The sequence below is a fragment of the Corvus hawaiiensis genome, chromosome 8, assembly GCF_020740725.1.
Source record: "Corvus hawaiiensis isolate bCorHaw1 chromosome 8, bCorHaw1.pri.cur, whole genome shotgun sequence".
Classification (NCBI taxonomy): domain Eukaryota; kingdom Metazoa; phylum Chordata; class Aves; order Passeriformes; family Corvidae; genus Corvus; species Corvus hawaiiensis.
In genome coordinates this window covers 19,419,567-19,433,243 of record NC_063220.1, presented here as the reverse complement: position 1 = coordinate 19,433,243, position 13,677 = coordinate 19,419,567, and the positions used below count along the sequence as shown (strand labels likewise).

Sequence of the window (13,677 nt, the reverse complement as noted above, 5' to 3'; positions counted from 1 at the left end):
CTAAAGGGGGCTGGTGAAATGGAGCCGCAGAACTTCCTAAGAAGAGATTATCTACTTAATTAAAGATTTTTTTTTTCCCTAAGTCCTTCAGCCAATCAGCACTCAAGTGCCAGAGAGAGATTGAACTGATGAAAAGAACACCCCAGGTTCCTCGAAGACAAATGCACCACGAAAGGGATAAGAGGGAGGGAAGAGGGGGGGGGAAAAAAGAAAGAAAAAAAAAGAGAGAGAAAGGGATAAAGAAAGAGACAGCAAATCCCTTAAAGTAATCACTAGATTCAATCTCCACCAGCACTGCCCTGGCTCTCCATTCCCGGCAAAGGCAACTGGAAGGGCTGCTTTTGGAGTGTCCTCTCCTCCTCCTGCCTTGGAGACACCACCAAGCTGGGGTGCACTGGGTGCTCTGGGATGGGGGGATTGGGTTCAGGCTGTCTGTGTCTGCTGCTTGGGTCACAGATATGTGATCATTGTCTCTGCCTCAGTCTCCCCCAGAAGTTTAAGGAGGATCAGGACCAGTTCCTACCTCCATCTGCTTCTCCTTCATCATGGTGACCTGCTCTTTCTTCCCACCTCCTGTTTTCATCAGGCCATTCTCACCCCCAGAGAAAGGCCTCTGACTAAACCTTCCTATTCACCCTTAATTTTTTTGCTTTTGGCATTTCCTAAAAAGTCCATGAGAGGGGTCTTTGGTTTGGAAGGGTTATCAGTCTCTCACTGAGGGCTTATCCCAGACCAACAGCTGCTGGAGCTGCTTAGAAGTGCATCCAGCCCATGGCAGCTGGCCATGTGGGACATCCCAATTACTGTCACAGCACCCATCACAGATACCCTGACTGGCCCTAAATCAACACGACCAGTTGTATCACCATGTCCCAAAGCCATAGGAAGATCTCCACACTATACAATTGAATTTTGTGCTGTGGACATGATCAGCCAAAACAGGCTGAGACCAGTCAAACTCATTTCATCCAGGGCCAGCTGCCAAGCAGAAGGGCTGGACCCAAGCAGGATCTGAAGAGGACTGAGACCGTGTGGCTGAGCCATCAGGCAGGGCTGGCAGGAGGCTTAGCTTTGCTTGGGGACCCTTCAGATAGACAAAAGTCCCTCCTGGGTTGCACAGTCTCAGGAAAGGAAACCTGCCTGGCAGAGATATGCTCTCTGATGGATTTTGGCCATATCACACAGCTATGCTCAAGTCAGGGAGCCCTGTCCAGGCACAGCACGTAGGACACTGCTGGCAAAACACTACATTCACCCAGAGCACTGGCTGTCCAGCCAGGGAACCCCCTCACCCCAAGAGTGGCTGGGCAGTTTGTGGGCACCTAGAGGAGAAGAAAATGCAGGTGCCAGCAATTTATCCCAGGGCCAGCTCTGCCCCCAGCTGTGTCCTATTACAGCAAGGCTGATGGTATTTGCACTCATTAAAGCCCTAGCTCTTGGAGCCCTGAGCATTTTAAAAACTAAGGTGTTATGTACACTGAGAAAAAGCTTGAAAATTTGTCTAGTAGAAGATAAAACCCCAGAAACTGAAAGGTGAAGGAAATGAGCCCTTTATTTATTATTAAATTATTTTTAAAGAATACTATTTATTAATTATATTGGAACAAAATTTCAGTGCTGTGATGTTTACCACAGTTTAATGATTTTGGTGGTCTAATTCATTTAGTGGAGGTGGCTGTGCTCCCCCTCCCAGGCTGTCCTGGGCTCGGTGTCGGGAGCAGCTGCAGAGGCTGATGCTGCCTCAGGGGAGCTGAGGGTCTCTCAAGGGGCTCAGTCCCACTGGGACAATGCTGGTGAGATGCAGGAGATGCCACCATCCTGCACTTGGCATCTACTTCTGATGGTAGGAAGGGGAAGAATTTTCAGTTGTTTCTTGTAAGTCTCCAACTGTCTGTTTCAGGGCTCTTGAACTGGAGTGTCCACATTTCTCAGGTCTGGCAGCAACAGCTGTTTTGAAATCGTGCAACACTTCAGACATTTCTTGACCAACTGGAAAGGAAGGACACCACTGGGTTCACTGGGGTGAGCTGTTTTTGTTACTCTGAGACATATTAAGTAAGAAGATTACAAAAAGTAGGAAAAAATTAATAGTAGGTGGATCCAAAATAAAGAGATGCAATTAATTGTTTTTATTAACTGTTGCAAGAGGCAGCCAGGCCTATCTCCAAGCTCACAGAAGCACCAGCAACTTTGGAAACATCAGCCTCCTCTGCCAACATCTAATTCCAATTAAATACAATACTGACTTTCCTGGAAACAAGCACGTTTTTCAAACCAAAGAACCTGGAGGCAAAGTCTGAAACAAAACCATCCCCAACATGTTTCAAAGTATTTAATTACAGTTCTCAAAAGCTATTTAAAAGATTCTATGAAGCACTATCTAAAGAAATGGGATGCAAAATTGTTTTATATGTTACTCAAATTTTGTTATTGTTACTGACAAGAGCTCTGTAAATTTACTAAATGGATGCACAGAGCAGTAAAATACATTTTATGGCCGGGACTGGTACCTTACCCCACTTGACCCACTGGCCAATACAGATATCTTCTGACCTTTGCACTGAGTACTGTAATATGTGTTTGATTGTTTGTTCATCTCCCAGAATGGCAGGCAGGGCTTGAGGACAACAGCAGATAGAGAACCTGCCACCAACTGCAATAATTGTTTCCAGTTTGTTTTAAAAAAATTAAAAACCCCACAAAATTTTAATACGTCTAGCTTTGATTTCCAGAGTACAGAGAAAATCTGAACTATCGTAAAAGAACTTGTACAAGTAATCACGAAAACCAGAGAAAAGGTGAAAAATAAGGCCTTTAACACTCCTGCTGCCTTCCACCCCAGTAGCAACGCAACTGATGGATATGAAAAAAGAGGTTAAGAAGGGGGGGGTAATAATTTCAAGTCTGGCTCACAGATATCTCAAAAGTTTCTTGGTGTCAATGCAAAGTGCCCAAAGGACAGATTTGTCAAAACAAATAGCCATTAAAAAGGTCAAGAAAGAATTTGACATTTCTTTTGTTAAACTATATGTAAAAGGTATGACATCAAAATAAAGGGAAATTAATCTTGTTTAGGCAACACACAGAATTCAAACCTGAAAGGGCTGAAATAGTCTTAGGAAGGTCCAGCTTCCAGTGCAGTAAATGAATTTCAATTCACTCGACTGCAGCTTTGCCTTTTGGACCAGCTAAATGCAGCTTCAATAGTGTCTAAAGCCTGTCAAAATATCCACCTGCGCCCCAAGAAGAACATGTGTACATGTTGTTCACAATCCTGTGCTGAACATGCCCTGTGCTATTCTGCTTCTTCAGTCAAGTGGCTCCAGAAACAAAGCCAAATAAAGGCTGGAGAAATGCAGTAGCTTTAATGAGATGGAATGGCATGCAATGGAAGCAAACATGGGATTTTTAGCATTTTGGCTCTGAAAAGGCAGGAAATGTGCTGGTATACCCAGAAGTCTCTCTGTTTATTTTTGTGTTTAGCTGTATCAGTCTGAGATTGTGCCATTAAAGACAGTACTGACACACCAGAACACACCAACAACAGTATGCCCTCTTTGCTGTAAGCTTGATTTTGTAACCTAACACTGTTCCCTAATGCTGCTCTCTGTGGGGGTGACACATGCAGGACAGCCTCCTGTGAGGTCTGCTTGTGCTTTACCAGTATTGGAAGTACCCTCACATTTGTAGGTTCTCCATAGGGTTCATGCAGGGACAGCTCAGTAGATCCTTGTCCACTGCAGTGAACTGTGGACGCATCTGTCACACATCATAGGAAGTGACTTCTGTCCGGCTGTGGAGAAGGCAGAAGGGTCAGAGCTTTGGGCTGTTCTTCATTTGTTGGAGAAAAGCTTAAGGAAAATCACATCAAAAGGGTCAGAATTGTTGCAATGGCTATAGAGGGTTGCTTCAGGGCTCAAGGCAAGGACATCTACAAAGCATTTTCCACCTGCAGTGAAAGTACCTCAGTGAAACAGCTCCCCACTTTTCTCATTTCACAGGATACAAAACTGAGGCCTGGAGTGAGCCAGGCAGTGGTTAGGAGATAGATCCAGTGCCCTGCTTCCTAGGCTGGCCCCAGCCACCATTCAAGGCAGCCAGGTTCAAGGGAAAGGCAAAGATCTTTAGGGAAACATCCTCTTTAGTCATGGTATTAGAAGTTGCCTGTGCCCCGCAGCAAGTGAGTTTAGGGCACTTCAAAATCTCTGGTTCATCCATAGTATAAGCTACAATGATTCCTTTATCACATGTTCTCCGTTACAGTACTAGAGGAATGGTCTTGCTGTGAAAATGACTTGCACAGGCTCATGCTGTCTTGGCCAGAAAAAGTATTTCTTTTGAGAGTTCATGTGAAAAACGAGGTTCACTCTCCTGTGAGAATTTAAAGGGTTTAATATAAAGACAATAAGAGACACATAAAATAAAGCAAAGGGGTAACGGCCGGGTGCCTTGGTGCTCTGCCAAGAGCACACCTGATGCTCGAGGTGAGTCCTTTTTATACCATTTTTACTGTCTGTTCTCTATTCATATTCAAACTTTTCCCGGAGCTGTTTTGCATGGCCACTCCTTGGTTCCGCCTTTTTAGAGCATGCGTAGTCTTCTGCCTTGTGGTTTTATTTCTTTTGATTCTTGGGGTTGGGCCCGCTAGGTAAGAGTCGATGGTAGGGTGGATCTCTTAATTCCCCAGACAGTCAGGGCTGATTGCAGCTTTGGGCCTCTTTGCCCCCCGGGCAGAGCGGTGATAGCGGCTCTCGGACCCTCCTGGCCGCCCATTCTCCGGGCGGAGTAGCCTTTGGGCCCTTTTGTTCTCTGGACAAAGCGTTGATCAGCAGCTTCTCGGGCCTCATCCTCTGCTCTCTTGGAGGTTATCTTACTTGCTCACACTTGCTAACATTCTTGCTAAAAAGAGAGAAAACTACATCCACACAGCAAATAGCATTTCTAACATTATATAATACCTACCTTAATACTTTGCGAGAAGCCAATATTATAATACATTTTTATAACAGTTCTGAAAGCAAGTACGAGTCCAGTGCATCTTTTTTCCAGCATTCACAAACTAAGCAGCTGAGAGCTGTGAGAGGGAAAGAGACAGAAGTTCTGAGAGGTGGGTATGGGGATGAAAATGAAAGGAAAGTGAGAAGGTGGTGTGCCGCTAAAGGATAAGCAGGATCAGCTTGGAGAGAAAGGACAGTTGGGGTGGGAGGGAAATTATGTACAGCACACCAGGAAGGTGTAATTAGGTTGAGCAGGACTGAGCAAGTGAAAGCACATTCCTGGCTGGCTAGCAGTTGATGGCATAACCCCTGGAGGTGAGAGGGACCATACTGAGCTCCCAGGTCTAGCAGCACACCCTGGCAGCTCACCAGCCACACCCCACTCCTGTCCCCCCACACCCCAAAGAAAAGCCCGAGTCCCATATGTAGTGGCATTTGCAGTGCTCCCCAGCACAGCCCTTTGGGGACCAGGAGCCCAGGCCATATGCTACTACTCGTCCTGGACACAGCCAGCATCCTTCAGAGAGCCTTGCTTGGGCCACCACAGACGAGATCGGGGTCATGGGATATAAATGTCACAGGCATCAGTGTGGGCAGTTCTGCAAAAGGAGCCTCCCTTCAGCACCCACGAGAGCTCTGCCTCTCAAGGGGGAAACATACTTGGCCCTCCACATGAGGATTTGGGGCGTGACAAAAAAAAAAGGAAAAAAGAAAAAAGGCAGAGGAATCCTTCTGTACTGGCCAGAAGGATTAGTAGCTGGAAGAGGAAAGGGCTATGGATTTGAGAGGTACATGGAACTCTGTGGACCAGAGGATGAGGCAGGTACAGCAGGAAGATGGTTCAGCAGTGTGGTGTAAGTAATTGTTAGTTTGGGTCTTTGGCAGACCTGAAGAACCCAAGAAAAATCTACATGGGAGCTGCTTAAACAGATCCACTGTTGCACCAGAGACATAAATTTCATTTCCCTTTCAGGCTCCCAGTGCTCCCCTCAATATTATTATCAGGAATATTTGTAAACAAAACTACATTTTGAGCTGTAAGAATTAAGCCTTAAGAAGACTGCCCAGTGACATGCTTCAAACTTCTTTAGCTGAAACTGTTCACAAGCTCTGCAAGAGCCCTAAATAACTCCAGCTAACTTACAGCTGGATCTCCTTCACCCAAGTCAGTTTGTTCGGCTCTAGTGCAGAAAGACAGACTGGTTTGGAGTCCCTTTTGTGAGGCTGACAGGAGGAGGTTTAGCTGAGGGATTTGTCCAACTCTGTGATCTTTTTCATCTCTAATTTGCTATGCAGTCTAATGACCGTGCAGTGGCACATGCAGCTCTGTGTTACCCTGTAATTTGTCCCTCTGACGAGCCAGCCTGCCGTGTCAAAGCCGGCAGATGGTGCTCCCAGCTTGGCCTGTGGCTGGGCTGCGGCTCAGCACTGCTGTGGAAGAGTATTCCTGAATTGCAGGGGTGCAGGGAAATACTGCTGTGTTAGACATGGCCGTGTCCAGCACAGACAACAGGCTCTGAACAAGATCGAAGCCTAAAAGTTCTCCTTTCCTCCTCCCTGCTTCTCCAGACCAAGTATCTTGAGGCCTCTGAGTAGGTAAAGTCCAAAGATGATTCTGACTGGTTGTATCACAGCAGTGGTGTGGAGCTGCTGGTGGCTGTGCCCACGGGCAGGGGTCAGCAGTGCCACGGTGCAGCCACCACCCATGTGCTGCAGCACACTTCCCACAGCCAGCTACTGTGGCAGCCCACGAGACTCCTACCAACACCTGGCCTTAGCTCAGGGACAAGTAGATGCTCACCAGCCTGGATGTAAGGCTGACAGTGGCATGCATAGATCTGTATCCACACTTTCTCGGTGCCCCTTGACAAACCTGGGACAAACCCCAAGGTCAGGGGCCAGCAAATCTGGCTCAGCTCTTTGCCGTACAGTAGCAATGAAAACTGCTCTGGGGTAAGTCCAGTGAGGTCCTTCCTCTTTGCCTACAGCTGACTATCATGACTAACCTTCTGCATTTATCCAGAATGAGTCAGACCTGTAAAATCATGAGACCAGCTTGAAAACAATACACAGTGCGAGCTATTTGTGTCCAAGTCTTTAAGATACTCTTGGGGCTTGTTTCCTCTGGAAATGGCAGAGCTGGGAACATGCTGTTCTCTCTCATGAAAGGCAAGCTGACAGTCCTAGGCTCCAGGCAATTGGACTTTCCAGTGCACACCAAATGTCAAAAGGCTTACCAGAAATTATGGGCGTAGTGAGACTGAGCAGGCATATAGGGCCTCACCGTGTTGACCAAAACTTCCTGAGTGTGGGTCCTGGCTGTTTGCCTGAGAGATCTCACACATTTAGTGTTTGTGCATTAAAATACTGGATCCTTTTTGCTCTGTCCTTGGCCAAGGACTCCTCTTGGCCTTGTGTGTAATACTTGTCGCTACTCTTCTCCTTGGGAGTGGCTGCATTTTAGTGGTGAACATCAGATCAGCCCATGGGGTGCGGTGGTTCCCAGTGAGCTGTAAGGAAAGCTGAATCATTTCCCCATAAAACCCAGAGTGCAGGATCTGGCTCCAGTTCCAGCATTACCCAGTGTCCTCTGCATTGACTAGGACTATTTCTTTTGTCAGAATTGTCAGCCAGTCCCAATAAATGGTGATGATGATGAGCTTGGAGGCTGAATCAGGCAGCCAAGATGAAGAAACAGCTCCAAGATGGTCAGGATAAACTGGCACCACAAAATCTATCACCAATCCTTTGCAAATGCCATTGCTGACAGAGCTACTATCCATCTTTCTGTCACAATCTTAAACATGAAGCACTTTTATTGATGGTTGTTGGAAAAATGTTGCAGACAGACTGTTGTTGGACAACCCTTACCCCTTTTATAAGTGTCCCAAGAAAGAGGTGTAAATAATAAAGCATCGCGCTTTTTTGCCTGTTTGGAACAAGCCCCTTGGCTTTCATACTGCGAGCCTGGACAAGGTTTCACCACTGATGTGGGCCACCACAAAGAGGTGCTTTATTGAAGCACAATGCTCTCTGAAGGAGATGTTTCTTTTCCCATTTAAATGGACCAGATATTTTGGTCACAAGTTAAGAGCATGGTCTGTGTCCTAATCAAGATTTTCCCCGAGTCCTAAAGACCAGAGATGCAGACAGTGAAGGAAAGACAATTGTGGCTAAAAGTAACAAGCTTTTTTTGACTGTCACTCAAAGGAAAGATGGCTTTGTGCTGTCAGGTGCTGCTGAGGGGAGTCAATACATGGTGACAAACTTTTGGCTGGTTATGTTCATTTGTCACAACTGACAGCAGTCAGGCTTGCTTTGTATAAATGTTTTACAAAGTCATCCTTATCTCACCTCCATCACTGCAGCATCCCAGGACATGGGCCACTACAACCTCTTGGTATACTTACAAAGTGTCAGCTGTTGACTAGAGGCTGGTAACTGAGGCATGACACAGATAATGCCTTGCCCAGATTCAGGCAGCCACATGGTGTCTCATATGGTACATCTGAGCTGAAAACAGACCAGGGTATAGCCTGCTAATAGGAGAAGGAGAGGGAGCTGAGGGTGCCCATACAGCATATCACTGCTCAGAAGGAAGGTACCCTATAGCAGAAGATGCAAGAACATCCTGGCTTCCAGACAGAGGTTGCTGTGTGCTGAGACCCCAGTACACTGGGATGGCAGTACCTCAGGAGCACAAGAGGATCCTGTATAAAGTCAGCTCTTCCCAAACATTGACATTTATATGGGAACGTCTATCTGGTGTCAGAATGAAAATCAACAGCAAAGTTTGCACTGGTTTCACATTAACATATGCAAAGCAGGAATGAGCCCTACTTTGCAGAGGACAAAGCATTCATTGCCATGAGAGGAGGCGGCAAAAAACCCCAACCACCACATTAAAAGAAACTTTTTATATAGTTTCTTTATACAAATGTTTATATTTATCCATCACAGGGTGGTATTTTTCAGAATAATGTACTTTACTTACCTTTATCCTTACTCATTGCCACTGTGAAAGATGTGCTAACTCCCAGACTTTGTGTTGTCAGATTGCAGTACCTCCTTGGAGACAGAGTCCAACCTTTCCTTTCTTCAGTTTTCAGAAGTATGGCAACATAGTTCAGACCTCGTGCCATCACGGTGACCGAAGAGGAATCTGTAATTCAGACACATTGCACCTGCAGTTCCCTGTGTGACTCCAGGATGGCAATGCTGCCTCAGCTCTTACTCCAGCTACTTATGCACACTGTGCACTCTGTGAAAGGATTTTTTTATTAGCACCACAGGGTGTGCTGAGAGATGATTGCATATGACAGGAGTCATTCTTACAACCACGGTCCGCCTGTTTTTGCTACGTCCGATGCCTTGCATGCAGCTGCTGGAACAGCCCTTACATGCCTGTGGATTGTAACCAGAGGAAGAACAGAATGTCCTAAGAAATTACACGTGTCTTGTTTCTGGGATGCCTTTTATTATGAGTATTTACAGATGGTGTCAGTCATTGGTAGGTGGTTATGCTAAGAGGAGATAACAGATCCCACCCGGGACACAGGCTCCTCTAATTCCAGCTCAGCCTTTGATCATGGATAAATTATTCCTCTTTTACATGCCTTAGTCTCCCTCCCCATTCAAATTCTACTTAGACTGTAAGTTTTTGGAGACAGTGAGTGTCTCACAGTGTGGAGATACAGAATGTAGTATAGGTACTGTCCAGAACAATGGAGACCTTGATCCTGATGGCAGCCTTCACTCATTATCTTAATAGAAGCATCCAAGTCTATATATGAAACAATTTATGTGAACAATCTTTTGGCCATACTGACTCCAGATCAGACATGAGATAAGAAGTGACAGAGGAAAGTGTGCATGTATAAAACCATTTTGTGTCTTTGCAGGGACTGAAGATGTAACTTCTTTGTTCTGAGGGGAGGTGACTGCCCTCCAAGTGGCAGCACTGCACCTCAGACACAATGTGTGTGCCGTTTCCATTGCCTGCTAGAAGCTTTCTTCCGAGTAGGAACGAGAAATTAACTCCAAGTCTTGGATCCCAAAGGGCAATTTTGTAGCAATTGTGATGGCTCTCTTCAGGGAGCAACTCCATAGAGAGTTGAACTAATACTACACTGGCACCAGAGATTGAACTGGTACCTCCATTACAAGGGGATACTCGACCCATCTGAAGCGGGAGCAAAAACACAGGTTTGAGGAGACTAGACCCTCCAGCCTTCCAGTCCCCTTTTCCATTTTAAGTACATACTAGAAACACCACGGGAGATAGGAAGCATCAGTTCTTAAGGAAAACTCCCTTTTGACTACAAAAAGTCTCACAACGGACATTTTAATGGGGATGTTTTCAGCATAAGTAGTGTGACGACCATTAGTACTGTTTCACTATCATTAAGAGAGTGAACTTCCCATCTTGCATGGCAGAAGAGCAGACCCCAGTGTGTACCTCACCTCCAAAGGTACGTCTTCTAACTTTGCTGGGCTGCAAAGAGCGGGTCTGTGTGCAGCCTCTACCAGAGAGAGTTTATTTCATTGGTGTACTACTACCTCTCTTGACCAAGACATCAGTCCATCATCCAAAAGACCTGGTAGTGCTTCCTCAGGCCAGTTTTGTGTCTTATGTGTCTCCTCCACTCCAGCTCAACAGACCCATATCCATGCTGTGCAGGATTTCCTGGCAACACTAGGCATCCTGAAGCAACAGTGAACCTCTGTTCCTCATTTGCCAGCTACTTTCTAATCCAAGCCTTGCTATTTTTATCCAGTTCAAATTTCTTCACTCCTTTAATAAATACATAATGTGGCAATCTCTCAAATGTTTGGCCAAAGGCATTGCAGTTTGCAATCATTTCTGGCCCTACTGCCAGAAAACAACTGACTAATCAAATGGCATCTTGCTTGCTGAGCTGACCCCAGTAGCAAAGTTCTCCTCTCAGAGGAAGCATCTGGATATCAGGACTCTGTCAGCATTTCCACTAAACTGGGGGTTTCTTCCCCTTTCTCTCCCAAAGCAACTGCATTAATGATGTAGTAGAGGAGAATTCAGCAGCATCCTACCAAGTCCACCATCTTCCCCAAACACCAAAGGAGCAAGTGCCTTGTGTGCCTCAAGGGAGGTTATAGGACCTCCAAAAAAATCACTCAGTTCTCTGAGATTTCTGCCCTTGATGTCCCAACAAATGGGAACAGTGTCCATGTCTTCTCGTGACCTCAGACCCAGTGTGCCCTAGATATGATGCCTCTCACTGAGAGCTGAGTGACTCTTCCGGCTTGGACCACCAGCGGACACAGCTGGGGCTTCATCTGAGGTGAGTCAAAGCACACACATTCAAAATGTGCTAAGCCCTATAATAACAGGGAGAAGGTGGCCCCAAAAATGTCGTTTATAGCAGCATCAGCTAAATGCTAATGTGGAGCCGGTTTTCCTCCCACTTTGCTGGTTTATCTCAACAGAACAAAAGCCAGAATTCCTGAGGAACTAGCAATTACTAGTGAGTTTCCAAGGGCAAAACTCAGAAAACATCTGAGGGGAAAAAAAACCCAGTCATAAAATCTCTGATTTCTGGAAAAAAAACCAAGAGTCCCTACCCTCCGAAAACTGTGCTTCACACTATCTTTGGTAGGATTACCAAAATCACCTGTATATAAAAGCCTTGGGCTGCGTGTCCTCTATGCAAGGCTAAGATGGTGGATCATTCCCTTATGGTCAGTCACATGTGTTAATAAATTTCTTTCAGGCATAATTAGGGGCTCAGCCCATGCATTTTAGAGTTTGTGCTGCAATTAGCACAAGGTGGAAACTACTCTGCTGAATAAAGGTAGATTAACCCCCTCTGAGCCTCAGCTGTACATTACCCCTCCTTCCAGGTAGGGGGATTTCTAGGGAACAGAGGGCAGCTGAGCAGTTGGACTTTCCTATAAAAGGAGACTACGGAGGCAGAACTACTGGAGGCATGGGCAGTAGCAAAACTGTAGTGCAGGTTTGGAGATTAAGCCTCAGAAACTCTGTGGTTTAGGCCATTGTTTAAGGCTGATAAAGCAGCTGCTAGAGAATAGGGGAACCAGATGAATTTGAATACTACTTATTATAACTGGTACTGTGGAAGGGAAGGAGGGCAAAGCAAGGCATGGCCTGCTCTCAGGGAGGGAAGCATACTTGATTGAGTAGAGACCTACCTTTTTTAGCTTTCCCTTGTTTCTATCTCTCTTCTGTGATTAGGTATGCTCTGGATAGTGTAAAGGAAACTTTTTGGCTCTGATACTGGGAGCCTGAAGTAACCCTGAGGCCCCAGACCCTGTAAATGTTTTTTGAGAGTTTAAGGTCTCCTGCTGTTGTAGAAAGCAGTGCCCTTGTCCCTGGCCTTACATGCAATGAAGGCTTGTGAAATTCTCTCTTCCGATGATGATATGGCAGCCTGACCTCCTGTGTGGCATTTCTCTGCTTATTGCTGGGACATTGTCAGAGTCTAGAAGTTTATTAATTAAGTTCTGGGGACACAGCTGCTATTTTAAGTGTCTTTGTGCCTTCATAGGAAAGCTATGGTTTTTAGGTCTCTGAGCATCTTAATAGTTGATTTGTAGGCTCTTCCCTATGCCAGAGCAGGTCTGCTGTGGGATCTCTTTGACCAAGCCAGGAGTATTTCTCAGCTGATGACCTCTCAGATACTGGGGGGGCGGGCAGAGCACCAGGAAGTGCCATCAGAGGTGCTGGAGTCTGAGGCCATTCTTGGATGAGGTCTGTCACTGACCTGCTGTCTCAGTTGGCTGATGTCAGCCTTAGCGAGTCTTAGTGTGCTGGCAGTGTCTGGTCAGGACATTTCACTTAAGTAACCCCTTGCTCCTCATGTCACAGAGTGCCAGGGGTGCATCAGCCAGCCATTTGCCTGCCACTGCCCTTATCTGAGGGTTACTGTTCTCAGGTTTCTGTGGTCAGCCAAAGATTTTGCAACTCCCTGGTGCTTGTAGCCAAACAGAAAATCTGGCACTTGTGTTAGTGTGACCATGTCCCTGCAGTGGTTGACAAGAACTGGTCTGAGGGAAAATGACAGAATTTGATCTTCAAACAGTGTCCATGGGGACCCCTACTAGATCTGAACAGCTATCATATCTCCTCTGATATCTGAAAAGCAGGTATTAAGCTGAAAGGCTGCCAGTGGCTATACCCCTGCTCTTCCATCAGGAGGCAAATAAACGATTTGAAAACCTTTTTATTACTTAATGATGTAAATTTTTTTAAGGCTTTTGGACCTGAAATTGACTTTTTCCTTCATTTGCAAAAAGATCTTAATCAAGATTGCAGAATCCTATAGGCTGTGGATGGTTCAAACCCAACTGCTCTGCCAAGCCTCTGGCCATCTAGGATAGGTCCAGTTATTCCTTTAATGGGTGCAGCAGGGGTTTCTTGTATAGGGCTAGGTCCATTGGGGATTAGTACTTCTTGTGAAGAAGGAACGAGAAGACATGGCTGAGGTTGCTTAGCTGATCAGTGGCAGAGTGGGAATGAGCTCCAGTCCAGCTCATGTTTTATGCATCAGATGAAAAAGCACATTTTTTTAACCCTCATGAGACTTTTACAGGGGTAAAGGGGAGTTGGAAGTTTCTACCCTATTGATGGAGAAGCAGTATGCTCACCTTGTTGCATACAGAGCCAGACCAGAGACACTTCTCT

General features: G+C 45.9%; 1 long non-coding RNA gene across 1 annotated transcript in view; it reads left to right on the top strand.

Annotated features, from left to right (window-relative positions):
• Nucleotides 1-4,941: 4,941 nt before the first annotated feature.
• LOC125329196 overlaps nucleotides 4,942-13,677 on the top strand; it is a 20,598-nt gene continuing 11,862 nt past the window's right edge. Inside the window, exon 1 of the long non-coding RNA XR_007205083.1 lies at nucleotides 4,942-11,317. This is a non-coding gene — a long non-coding RNA (uncharacterized LOC125329196). The remainder of the gene's footprint in view (nucleotides 11,318-13,677) is intronic.